The sequence below is a fragment of the Phoenix dactylifera genome, chromosome 1 (genome assembly GCF_009389715.1).
Source record: "Phoenix dactylifera cultivar Barhee BC4 chromosome 1, palm_55x_up_171113_PBpolish2nd_filt_p, whole genome shotgun sequence".
Classification (NCBI taxonomy): domain Eukaryota; kingdom Viridiplantae; phylum Streptophyta; class Magnoliopsida; order Arecales; family Arecaceae; genus Phoenix; species Phoenix dactylifera.
In genome coordinates this window covers 37,443,410-37,457,131 of record NC_052392.1, presented here as the reverse complement: position 1 = coordinate 37,457,131, position 13,722 = coordinate 37,443,410, and the positions used below count along the sequence as shown (strand labels likewise).

General features: G+C 41.5%; 1 pseudogene; it reads left to right on the top strand.

Moving 5' to 3' along the window:
- Positions 1-1,780: 1,780 nt before the first annotated feature.
- LOC120113021 overlaps positions 1,781-13,722 on the top strand; it is a 12,327-nt pseudogene continuing 385 nt past the window's right edge.

Sequence of the window (13,722 nt, the reverse complement as noted above, 5' to 3'; positions counted from 1 at the left end):
TTGGTTAAATTCAAGTCAAAGCCAGATATCAAATAAAATCTGATGATCATCTTGTGGTCCTATCCTTATGTGTATTACATTCTTTACATGCGATCAACTTGTGAAAGATCGAGGAGGCATTGGATAGAATCATCTCAAGGAGTCAAATATGATAGCTATGTACAAACATAATTAATAATAAGTTTTTTTCAGACTGGACCCTTCTGAAAGAATTCTTTTATTTGATAGCCATCTGATATTCAATCCTTATATGCCAGCATTTTTATGTTTAGGTCCTACATGAAATGAGGCCTGGAAAGAAGGTGTAGGGTACAACTATAAATTGTTTTATATTGGGGCCCTTTGGAAGAACCATGCATAGGATAACTATGCACAAACGCAATAAATACAAAGGGCAGGGTAAATATAATTGGCTTAGGCTGGAACCTTTTGACAAAAAAAAAAAACTCGGAGAACTTAATACCAAGTTTTGTTTTTGATTATCATTTGATATCCAGCCCTTTATCTAGTAGCATTTCATTTTTAGCCTCTGTACTTGTCTGTACACGACTAAATCTCTTCTTTGTACATTTACAAATAAAATGTGCACACTTGCAAATAAGTTTAAAAATAAAAATATATTTGGTTGAAGAGAGTTGAGCTTTACAATCAGAATGAGAGCGAGTGACTTCTATTTTATTGGTTTGGTTGGAAAGAGTTTCTTTTCTATCCTAATTTCAGAAAAAGGTAAACATACTTTAATTTTTTAAAACTCAATCATTGCTCTTCCATAATATTTAAATCTTATTTTTATTCCAATTCTGACTAATTGTAGTAGAAGATATCGTTATTTTAATTTTTATTTCAATCTATGTTGATTCTAGTTGTGAATCACATATATATCCAAAATATCATATGACCATCAAAATCAAAGGTCAGGCATAAAATTTTTATCAATAGGAACATAGACAAAGTAGAAAGTTTCATTTACCTATCCGAGCGAACCGACCGGCTTTCTTCAAGCTACACAGCATACAGCAGTACGAAATCAAGCAAAACCTGCGGGTCCCATCAAAGCCGCGGGCCCGAGCGGTATGTCCCTCGTTGGGGTTCAAGGTGGTAGGGCCCGCCGGAAAGGAAGAACTGGGCAAGGATGGCGACGTCCTTTTCGGCCCCGAAGCCAGATCTTTTTGAAAAAGACGGTAGGTTTTTATGGAGCGAAAACGATAAAAAGAAAAGGACGCCAAAAAGCAGCCCAAAAATCTCTTTCCCCACATCCCGCCCATCCCCTCACCGGGTCCCACCCCACGGTCAATCTGACCCCATTCAAAACGCCAGATACTCGTGGGCCCCACCTCTCACACTCTCACACACATCACGCTCACTCTCTCTCTATCTCTCGCTTCACACAACTCACCCATCGCTATCCCATCAGCACCCGCAGTTCCTCGTCGTATTTACCCACAAAGCAATGCTACGGTTCCCAGTTCTCGTACCAAAACTTTCCTTACTCCAACTTTTTTACCGCGTACTAGTCCCCTGGTGGGGACCTTTGGTACGTTTATTGGGCCCCGTAGCATAGTTTGTCGTACAGGGGCTCCTGTTCCACGTTTCCCGTCTCTTTTTCCCTTCTGTGTTTCAAGGCGACGGCCACGTGCGCCGTTCTGTGCGTGAAGGTTCCCAGTCTCCGCCTCCCCCTCCGCTCCTCCCCGAAAACTAAACCAATCACAGCACAACCCCCCTCCTCCCCGAAAACTAAACCAATCACCGCCACCAGCACAACCTCTCCTCTAATCTCTGCTCTCATCTCCCCACCGCCACCAGCACAACCTCTCCTCTAATCTCTGCTCTCCACTCATTCCTTCCTTCGCCGCTTCATCATCTCTCTCTCAATCCTTCTTGGTTACCTCCATCTTTCTGTAATTCTCTGCTTCCGTGCTTTTTTTGGAGCCGATTCGGGCGGCAACGAGAAACGAGACGAGAGGATATAAGCTTAGCCTTGGCCCTGAAGGCTTAAGGTTAGTGTGTGGTGTGTTCTCTTGGATTTAGATTAATGGGTTCGATGGGTTGTGGATGGAGATTTTGTTAGTGAGGGGAAGATGGGGTGCCGGAGCTCGAAGGCGGAGGAGCCGGCCGTGGTGGGGCTGTGCAGGGAGCGGAAGGAGCTGATCCGGGCGGCCGCCGACTACCGCTACGCCCTCGCCGGCGCCCACACCGCCTACTTCCGCGCCCTCGACCGCGTCGGCGAGGCCCTCAACCGCTTCGTCCAGGAGGAGCTGGCGGCGGCGGCGGCGGCGGCGGCGCAGCCGCCGGCCCTGGCTTCCCCGGTCATCACTCTGCCCCTTCTGATGAGAAAGGGAAAGACAAGGCTAAGGCCCGTAGATCCGGTGGTGACGGTAATGCCGGTGATGTCGGTGCTTCGTCGTCGTCTTCTTTGAGGTCGAACTCTCACGCGCATTCCTCCGATCGCCACTTGCATTTTCCTTCTGATTCTGATTCCGAAGAGATTTCAGAAGAAGAGGATGAAGAAGTTCCAGAAGTTCCGCAGGAAAGGAGTAGAAAGAATGAAGGATTACAAAGAGGAGGAGGACGAGGAGGAGGGGAAGAAAAATCGTCATCTCCTCCTCCTCCGAATCCTTCTCCACCATTCGCTCCTTTTCCTCCATTATCTGCTGTTCCTCCTCCTTTCTACGCCGTCTATCCTCCTGTCTCAAACTATCCTGTTCCTCCTTCCTCGAGTTATCCATTATCTCCTTTCTCGGCTGTTCCTCCTCCTTACTCTAACTATCCAATCCCTAATTACTACTATATGAAGTCATCTGCCACGATTCCGACCACAATCTACCAGGAACCTTATACCGGATGGTCGGATTCGGGCTATATGGGATATGGGTACGGGTATACCAACCCCTTGTATGATAATCCGATGGGGCCGCCGGCGGCGGCTCCCGTTGAAGATGAATCCTTTCACCGGAATCGAGAAGTGAGAACCGCTACTCCGCCGCCACCGCAGCAAGGGGGATCCTCCTGGGATTTATTTAATCCTTTTGATTCTTATGAGCAGTTCTACTCTGAATTCTTGAAGGAGAAGTATGGGATGGGTTCGGTGACAAGCAGTCCTAATTCAAGCGAGGTGAGGGAGCGGGAAGGCATTCCTGATTTGGAGGAGGAGACTGAGCAAGAGATTGTGAAGGAAGATGTGGAAACGAGGAAGGAGGTGGATGGAAGTTCAGGAGACAAAGATTCTGTTGCAGAGAGTTCCAAGGCAGCAGAAGTGGAACGAGAAGTGGGTGAGAAGGAAGATACAGTTGTCTCCGAGGTGAAAGAGAGTCAGAGCAATTCTGAAGTCAGTGAAGTGAAAGGCAGTGGGGAGAAGGAAGCACATAGGAGGAAGAAAGGTGCAAGCTTTGAAGAGGAAACATCACTGGTCACCGAGGACAGTGGACCGAGCAAAGAGAGTGCAGTGTATGCTCATGGTACCAGGGATGTTGCAGAAGCTGTGAAGGAGATCAAGGAACAATTTAAATCTGCAGCCACTAGTGGTGAAGAAGTCTCAAGAATGCTTGAGGTGGGCAAATTACGCTACAGATCAAGGAGAAGAATTCTAAGAGGTAGGGTATTAAATTATTTCATATTCTTCTGTTTCTGGCTCGGTTTACAGCTGTCTATTTACTAGCTATGACAAATCTTAAGACTAGACATCAAATGTGTGAACTTGGGTACAACACTAAATTGCAGCTCGAGTTACCTTGGCTGCCATAAAATGTTTATTGCCAAGTCACCTTCAACCATGCCAGAATTTATTTAAAAAGATTTATATTCTACTTGTTAGTCTTCTTTGATACTACTAGTGCTGCCGGACATGAGAACACGGAGGCATCAATGAAAAATATTCTGAGGGGTGAGTAGGCATAATTATAATCGGTCACATAATTTTCTTTCCATGATTTTGAGAAATATTCCGAGGGGTGAAGAGACATGAAAAATCAATTATCTTATGATAACATGACTATTCTTTTGTAGTATGTGCCGTATTGTGACATTACCATCCTGAAATTGTAATTTATTTCTCCTCATTACATGTATGACCGGACATTTGTACTATTTTTTCAATCTGTCACATTTGTTTCCCTTCCGTCAAAAGACACACAAAAGACAACAACTTCCTGAAATGCTTTTCACAAATAAAATTCTGAATTTCTCATGCCATTAAAAATTCAGAAATGATGTGTTTTCCCCTCTGTGCTCTATCGGAAAGAAATGCCTCCATGTTAAATATTGTGTACAACCACAGAAGAAGTTTATCTTATTATCCTTGTTGCAGTGATCTTTTCTTGGATATTGGATTCCATGACTGCACCGGGGTCAACATCTAGCCGTGCAGTTGTTGAAAAGTATATTGATGTTGAGCCCGACAAGCTTTCAGCAACACTGGACAAACTGTATATATGGGAGAAGAAACTTCAGAAGGAAGTCCAGGTATATCTCGTAGTATGGTAATCGATAGTAATGTTTATATGCCATTTTGCATGAGGTATTTATGATTTCTTTAATGCTTACCTTACATTTAGGAGATGCAGCCTAAAAGGGCATGAAACTGTTTGCATTGATCATCTAATTCTGTGAGAACTATATACTTGGTATCGGTACCCTTCTATTGATAGAATTCTTTTCATTGTTTAAATCGGCATTGACGTTGTAAGTTCTGTATTGCCAGCAGTTTCTTACTTTGTTTATGGAGGGTTGGACCCTATACACTCTTCTCTTCCATCTTCTCTTCTTTTTCCTCCCTTCTTCTTTTCTTCCTTTTGGTCTATTGTATTTCCTTTAATGCTCTTAATGAAAGTGATTAGAATTTGTCTGATCTTCTTTCTGAAAGATAAGGAGCTACTACTATCGTGAGTCATTCAAGACTTTCCCCTTTAAGGTATTAAATTAGCATGAGAGAGCTCCCATAGATATTTCAACATTGAAGCAGGATTATGTGTGCTAGCTTTTGGATGAGCAACAAGAAGAAAGCATGAAACTTTTCTTCCATGTACTGATGATATTCTGGTAATTTTTTTTACTGTTGTGCAATTTACTCATGTTGGTTGATAACCAAACAGGTTGGCAAATTTCCACTGCCCTTGTTTGTGTATGAGAGTAAGATATGCTGACATTTTTGATTCAGTTTGTTCAAGTGGCTTGAAATTCCTTACAACTACTGCTCTTTTATGGTCAAAATATATTATTCACCTCTCCTTTCTCCAAGCTGTGCATCTTACCCAAGATTTATTGCCATGTTTGGGTAAGAGATTAACCTTTGATTTGTGCCTTTGTCAACGTCATTTTCTGTTCAGGCCTTTGGGCTCACACCCGGTGACGTCTGTGAACTACAAAAATTCTAATGACAATGAAATGCATTATTACTGCTTAAGTGTTGTTGTGTATATGCAAACATTTTTGGATATCTAGACCCTGAATAGCTGTGTATGCTGGAAGCAAGGACTTACAGAAATATAATAAAAGAAAGATAATGCAAATTTAGAAAAAATTATATGGCCACATATTTTTCATTAGAACTTCTTTGTTGGTTGTTCTAGGAAGAAGAAAAATTGCGGATCATATATGACAGGGAGTGGAGGCGACTGAAAGCTTTGGATGATAGTGGAGCAGAATCCTATGAGATAGATTCTACTCGAGCTTCAATAAGAAAATTGCTCACAAGAATAAACATTGCCATCAGATCTGTGGACACCATCTCAAGCAGGATACACAAATTAAGAGATGAAGAACTGCGGCCCCAACTTATTGAATTAATCCAAGGGTAAGAAAGCTAAGATACTCTTCCATGATGTATATTCATCCATATGCATGGCCATTCTTTATCAATTATAGTTTTATCTGAACTTCGTTTAGTCGTTGGATGCACTAAAATGTACGTAGTTCATGGGGCTTGTATGTTTTGAAATTCTGATATCATAGTGTTACTTTATGTTATCTAGGTTGTTGGATATTTAATCATCTTGTACAATATTATACATATGTGTATTTTTTTTAATGGGCAAACCAAGACCAGATCTCCAGTCTTAATGATGCAGATGTTCTTTTAAATCATCTAAATTATGAAAGTCCTTTTTCTCAACAAATTATGAATTTCCTAAAATGTATTATCTTTCGCATGTTTGGATTGCTAGATGGTTTGCTGAACCACATACTAAAGACTACGGTGTCTTAAAATTAACTTTCTCATGAAATACTCTTCGAACTTCTGCTTCTATTCTAAAATCAAATATTAACATGGCATGCATGGTCTGCTAAGTCGGTCGGAACCGACCGGTTCAGCCTGTACCATGCCGGTACCGGCCTCCATCGGTACGGTACAACGGTGGAAAGAGGTCGGAACCGAGCGGTTCCTTGCCCGTACCGGTGCGGTTCGCACCGGTACAAGCCCGGTACCGATGCGAATCGCACCGGTACTCGTGGGAAAGAAGGGGTGAAGAGAGGAGAGGAGAGAGGGGAGGAAGACCTCTCGCGTTATGGGGCCTCTTTCTTCATCTCGAGTACCTCGCAGGGAAGAAGACCTCCTTTGCTCACAGGAGAAAAGAGGAGGAGAGAGGGAAGAAGAGAGGAGGAGCTCGGGAAGAAGAGGAGAACAAAAAAAAAAGAAAAGAAAAAAAGAGAGGCCATGGGGAGCGCGCCCACGCGCGGGAAACGAGTCCCCTAACTTACGCTCGCGTGTGTTCCAGGCGGTGGGAATCCCGGTCCACGTGCGCGGTTCCTAGCGTGGGCTCGCCGCGCAGGGCAGCAAGCCCACGCGCTGCCCCGCGTGGGTGCTTTTAATGCGGCGGAGTGGCATTAAATGTGACTCTGCAGCATAACGCATCCGCGCACGCGTCCGCGCATTTTTTTTTTCAAAACCGGTTCGGTACCGTTTCAACGGGTACCAAACCGATACTGAACCGGTATGTCGGTTCGGTCGGTTCGGTCGGTTCTGCATACCTTGATGGCATGACTTTAAAAAGAAGGTAACTGATCATTTTCTCATCAATATCATATTAGTCATTGTTTTGTTCAATCAACATAATGGCTTGTTTCTGCATATTGTGAGCCAATAATGTTATGCTCAATTTTGAAAGTAGACTTAAATAGCAACTGGTTAATTGAAGGAGCCAATTCAATTGGAGAAAAGTGATAGGTATATTTTATTTCCCATTAAACAGAATGGTATAGAATGTGTGATGGAAAGGTGTAGAATGTGACTGCAATAAGTTCTACTGACAAAGGACTAGAGTTGAGGAAGCTTTTTTCTTTTCAAATTATTTGCAGGATGAAAGAAGTGGAGGTGAAAATTAAAAGAGCTGGGATTTAAGGGACTAGCTTAACATCTGAAAAGAAATTTAGAAATGAGTTTTGGCAAAATAGAGTTGATGCTAGTTAAAACTAGGATGATTTATGGACCTATTGGTTTCTAACTCCCTTTTAGCGAAATCATTCCATATTAACAAGGATGGTTTTGTGGCTCACCAAAAAATGATAGAACATCATCAGGTGATTAACCCTACTTGTAAGAAACAAGGATTAGAGGATTTTTTATAAGAGGATCAGGTAATTGTGGAACCGTTTTCTCAGGGTTCATGCTTGAACGTTGATTAATTATGCTTCTCGAACAAACAAGGCAACATGTCGGGAATATGTTGGCTTAGGTTGCAATCAATTTCCAACTATATATAATAAGGACTCAAATTGACTGTCGATATCGGTCATTCAATGATGTTCCCAAATAAAAAAGATATCCTCTCGTTCTAGACCATCGCCAATGTGTGGTGTTCCCAAATAAAAAAGATATCCTCTCATTCTAGACCATAGCCACTGCGTGAGTTAGTAACATTGGATCATTAGAGATTGGCTTCCCTTCGCTCAATGAAACAAGGAAAGGCCCCTCAAATGAAGAAGTCAAAAAAGCTGGTGGACTAGCTAGAACAAGTAGAGAACCCACCCTCAGAGGGGTTGTCTTCTCACTTAATAATGGGAGGAAGAATGGAATTGTTGGAAGGCCACCAAAGAATTGGTTTCATCGAAGGAATAAGCACATAAGAGAGGCACAGATAGACCATTGCTTGATGGAAAACACTCATGAAGACAACTATTTCGATCACCCAAGCTGCAGGTACCAACAAGCAAGGGCACTCCCAACTCTTCTGGAGCATGTCGCCTCGGCCAACTCACATAACCTCCTTTGGAGAAAATGTCACCTCCCCGATGAATTCTTAGCATTCACCCGCTCATCTGTCCAATCCGAAAGCAGTCCACCCCACTGGAAAGCGAACATCAAATCATGTCCAGTCTGGCCTACTAGGACGACGGAGGGGGACTTGAACCTACACGTAGAGAAATAAATCTCTCATCCGTCCTCTGTAGCAGAGCATGTTTATACCATATGCTCTATCCCTTTTTTGTATGAATTTCGAGCTGGGGTGGGCCTTTTGAAATATGGACCAAAGGAGATATGGTTAAGTCCCTATAGAATAGGTCCAACATAGAAGAACTGAAGATTTACACTGCAATTGCATTGTGAAGCATTGGCATTGATTAAACACCACTCCCAGAAACTAGTTATACTACTCATTCTTGATTGTGAGCAATCATCATGTTGGCTTCATGAGAAGAAAGGTGTATAAGATTGAATTTTCACAACCAAATGATGAGAGGCATGGAGAAAATAAAGTGAAGGAAGGTGGCCGGATACTTCTGCTCTCCAATAATTTGCTTCTTTGCTTTTGTTCTTATCTCTTTGCCCAATGTATCTATTATCCCATAAACCAACTCTCTCATGAACTGAGGGACTCCTATCTGAACTGTTGATCATTGTTTCATGGGCGTTGAACATGTCAAAATCTAGTGTAAGCAAAATGGTCACTGCAGCTTGATCAAATGCAACAGCAATTTGAAATCCACTATCGTCCATGAGCAATGAAACTTGAAGCATAATAGTTTAACCATGCAACTCAGGCTTTGCACATTGACAAGCCATGTTCTTTATGTATGTTGGGTTGGCTTGCATGGGACAGCGGAGGGCAGCTAGCGTTGGTTCTCATAGATTTATAAGGTGCAGTCCGGCAAGGCCATGACAATCATAGTCACAGGTCATTGATATAGCTTGATGGGGCGAACCACGCGATCATCGTATAAATGGCTTATAGTCTTATGGATGAAACTTAACAAAAGCGCGGGATGCTGTCCTCCATGCACAATATGTGCAATATAATACCAGTATTGGAAGGATTTCATGAATTGTTGTTAATATCACGACAGTAAAGATAATGGAAAGAAGCAATTATTGCAAGGATATGTTGAGAGAGAGTGAGAGAGACAAAGGTACCTCCGTTGACCTCTCCCTTCTTGTTCCTGAAGAATGCACCAACAACCTCTTATCAACATTGTTAGCTTCTTATCAACATTGTTAATAAGGCCTTTAAGAGAGCTTTGCCTTCACACTCAATTTGTTTCACAAATCTTCTGTGTATTTCTCGAGGGCTGCAGAACCCTCAATTCATAGGCAAAGGAGAGGCCGGCATTGGGAAGAGTCCCTCATGAGAAAGTCTTGGATGTGAGACTTTATGATTAAGTATCATGCCTTAGGGGTGGAGCTAGGATTTTCATGTGGGAGGGCGCAGTTGTTACTTAATGGATTATTGTTATTTGAATGGCAATTAACCCTTTTACACTTTGATTAAAAGGTATCATAAATAACTCCATATTGATACTATTTTTTTTGGCAATTACTCATTTTTTGAATGATAGTAAAAAAAATATTCTACCATGTAGGTTTTGATTCTACCGTGCCAAGATGGATTCGGCTTGCGTTGCATTTCCTTCTTTCAAAAACAGAAAATTAGAATATTCTTAATACCAGTACATCAGGTAGTAAAATAAGAAGAAAGTAATAAGATTTATCATCTTGCCTAATTCTTTTTTGTTTGGAGAAAAAGACACTTTCCATCTTTTCATAGGAAAGATTTAAACAAATTATGTGACCTATGATTTTTTTTCTTTAGTTTTTTAGTTGGGAGAGAGATTAAAGGGAACAATATTTTGGCTACAGTGTTATAGAGAGAATTAGCCGTGAGAGAGAGAGAGAGTATAGGTAGGTATTGATATTTGAGAGACTAGAGTAGATATTTTAGGAAGGCCTCTTTAGGTGGAGAGTTCTATGCTTTTTCCTGATTCTAGATAATAACTACAGCATAAAGGAGAGAGAGAGAGAGAGTGGATAGGAGGGGTCAGTTTTCTTGTTGTAGAGAGATGGGATAGCAAATCTTTAACTTTTTTTTTTTTTTGGGGGGGGGGGGGGGGGGGGGGGGGGGGGGGGGGGGGGGGGGGGGGGGGGGGGGGGGGGGGGGGGGGGGGGGGGGGGGGGGGGGGGGGGGGGGGGGGGGGGGGGTGGGGGGGGGGGGGGGGGGGGTTGCAGAATGCCCGATTTTAGGGTGTCTGCTTATATCCGCCGTGAAGAAATAATAAGGGAATTGCAAAAATTTAGCAGATGCCCGCTTCTTCACTCCAACTAGGAGTGCATGTGATTCTCAAATTGTCTAGAAGGTGGACCTAAGTGCGGGCTTCTGAGTCATCAGTCTCAGTTGAAGCAAACCCACATGATACATGGGAGTATTGAATACTAAAATCATGGAACAGAGCCAAGCCCATGTATATCGCCATTGGATTTGGCCTCCTCTAAGATGGAAATTCTAGAAACACTTAGACGGTTAACTGTGGTTTTTAGTTTGATAGGTTAATCACATCTAACTAATAGTTAGAACAAGTTAAAAGAATGAAGTCTCTCAACTAACATGGATACTCATGTACAATTCAAAAAGGTCCAGCAAACCTACTAACTATCCCCTTAAGCTGAAGCATAGATTTTTGGTCATGCAAAGCTTTAGAAAATCTTCATTAAGCTTGACCTCTATATGGCTTTCAATATGTCATAGATAAGCTGATTCCTTGCATAGTCATTTGACAGAAAAAACCTAAAAGGAAAAGATTTAATGGATTGATTTTATTGACTTGGAGAAATGTGAAATAATACCAGAACAAGTATTGGGTTAAGGAAATTGAGAAAGATGTTTTGGAGAACTTTTCTTTTGAAGGATTAATGTTATTGGAACAATATCTGTCTGAAAAAAGCTAAATCAATAGTTTGAAGTTGTGTTCTCAAAAAGGAAAAAAAAAGATAAAAAAGTGCCTAGGAAGCATCGGTAATTACAATATTGAAAGGCTAAAATTTATGCATTTGATTGACATATTTAGTTGCTGAGTTTTTGTCTTATATGTAAATTTGTTGTTTGCATCTTAAAGAAGAAAACATGGATCTGGTTAATGGCAAGGAAAAACAACAAACATCATAGTAACGGAATCCAAGGCCCTTGTGATTTAATGGTAGCAATATGTGAGCATTGAAAGTCTCATGGAATGCCTACGGGAGCAGAAGGATATTTCAAAGCTAACACTACCCCAAGAGAAAATTATCAAGCAATTATAATACATGGATCTAGTTCTGGGATATGAATATGACAAGATACGAACATGTTGATTTGACAAATCTTATAAGTAGGATACATAAACCAGAGGCATAGGATGCTAAATAATTTATCCTTTTATTGCACATTAAGTGTATTGTATTATATGACAAGCATTACTTTTGTTTAGACCTTTGAAAATTGTAGAATTTGGTCTTTCAGTCTTTCAATGTACTTCTCTTTTTGTCAGGACTATGGAAGTGCCAGCTGTGCAAAACCTGCTGGCTGGCACGGGCTAGCATGAAACCTATTTGTTGTATTGGAAGAACTGAAAAATGCAGACACGTTGAATACAGAACAATATGGGTGGATAAATTGCAGACATGCTATGAGTAATCTCTGCATGCTAGTGGGGTTTAGGCTTCTTTTTTTTTTGGAACAAGATGCTTGAGATGATGTTAGCTAGGGATCTGGAGGATTATTACAGTCTAACAATCAAGACAGCATAATAATATTTGAAGCTTACGAGTTGCACTGATAAAGGAGATGGAACCTACTTAGATGGTGTGACCTTGTGAAACTAATTCCAGAGGGGGCCCATTTAATGGGCTTGGACTTCATAAGATGGTATGAAAGAGGAGGGATATACCTAGGAAAAAACAAATTGTCGGGAAAAATTTAAAACATCTATTGTTGACAGAGGGTGCACCTTTTGAGAGGAATAGATTATGGATAAGATTCAATTAGTTGATGATCCTAGATGGGAAGAGCAGGGGCTTGTTAGTCATATGGTAGCAATAAAATATGGAAGATAAACTATTAGCTAGGAAATATGAGCGTAAGTTGAAATATATTCTAAAATTTGGAGTGCCATGTGACTCAAACTTCTGTGACCCATATTGGAAAGCAACGGTTTTCAAGTTTTGCATGCTTCAGATGTAAGACTCGTCAATAGTTTGAATTATGTTCCAAAATTTTTGGACTCTGATAATCTGTATTTTTGGATGTCCAGTGATTCTCATAAATAGAGAAAAACATGCACATGTAATTCACAATGTGCTTGGATATTAAGTGGACATGTGGGCTATGGTTGTACCTAGTCATACAGTTACTTCTCTTAGTTGTACAAAGAATATGGATTAAGCATATGAATGTCTTGCCACATGCTAATGGAACTTTGTTTCATGTGCAGATTGATAAGAATGTGGAACTCCATTCTTGATTGTCATCGCAGGCAGTTCCGGGCAATAATTGAAAGCAAAAGCCAGAGTCTGATAGTGAAAACTGGGATCCAAAGAAATTCTGCTGCAAAGGTGACCATAGAATTGGAGCTGGAGCTCTTGAACTGGTGCTCCTGTTTTGGCAACTGGATCCGCACCCAAAAATCTTATATTGAAGCCTTGAATGGATGGTTAATGAAATGGCTTCTTCAGGAAAAGGAAGAAACACCTGATGGTGTTATACCATTCTCCCCAAGCAGAATTGGTGCTCCTGCTGCCTTCATCATTTCAAATGATTGGTATCATATGATTGAACGAATATCAGAAGCTGAAGTTATAAAAGCAATGCGAAGCTTTGCTGTGAGTGTTCATGGGTTATGGGAGAGACAAGACGAGGAGCAGCGCCAGAAACTGAAGGCTGAGTATCTGTCCAAAGATTTCGCCAGACGGCTCAGGTCACTGCAGAAGGAAAGTGGGATGCATGGGTATCTCGATGTATCAGATAAGACAGCTATCTCTGTCTCCAACAATGTTGGAGCTTCCCATGATGACCATATGATGGCTTTAGATGAAATGAAAAAAAGAGTAGATGAAGAGAGAGCCAGGCATGAAGAAACAATAAAAGAGGTCCAAGAGGTGGCTGCCAGCAATTTGAGGATGGGTTTAATTCCAATATTTGAAGCATTAGGGAATTTTACTTCGGAGACTCTGAAAGGTTATGAGCAAGTCAGAATACCAAATGGCAGTGCAGGTACATAAGCCCCGTGCCACCAGTTTTGCCGAATTTTTCGGGGTTCTCTCGGGTGTTTCCTTTTGGTTTGGAGGCTAGAAATTGGATTTTACCGTGATAAAAAATGATGCTCAACAGTTATTGCCGGTAAGCAGAGTGAAAAGTAAGTTCAGAAAGACCCCAATAACTGCTGACTTCATTTATAATTGAGGAAACAACTGGAGGGCACTGTAGAAACCAGAAGACTCTTATCTAAATGCTGGGATTTGTAAATATCCGTCAGGTTCTTGAATCC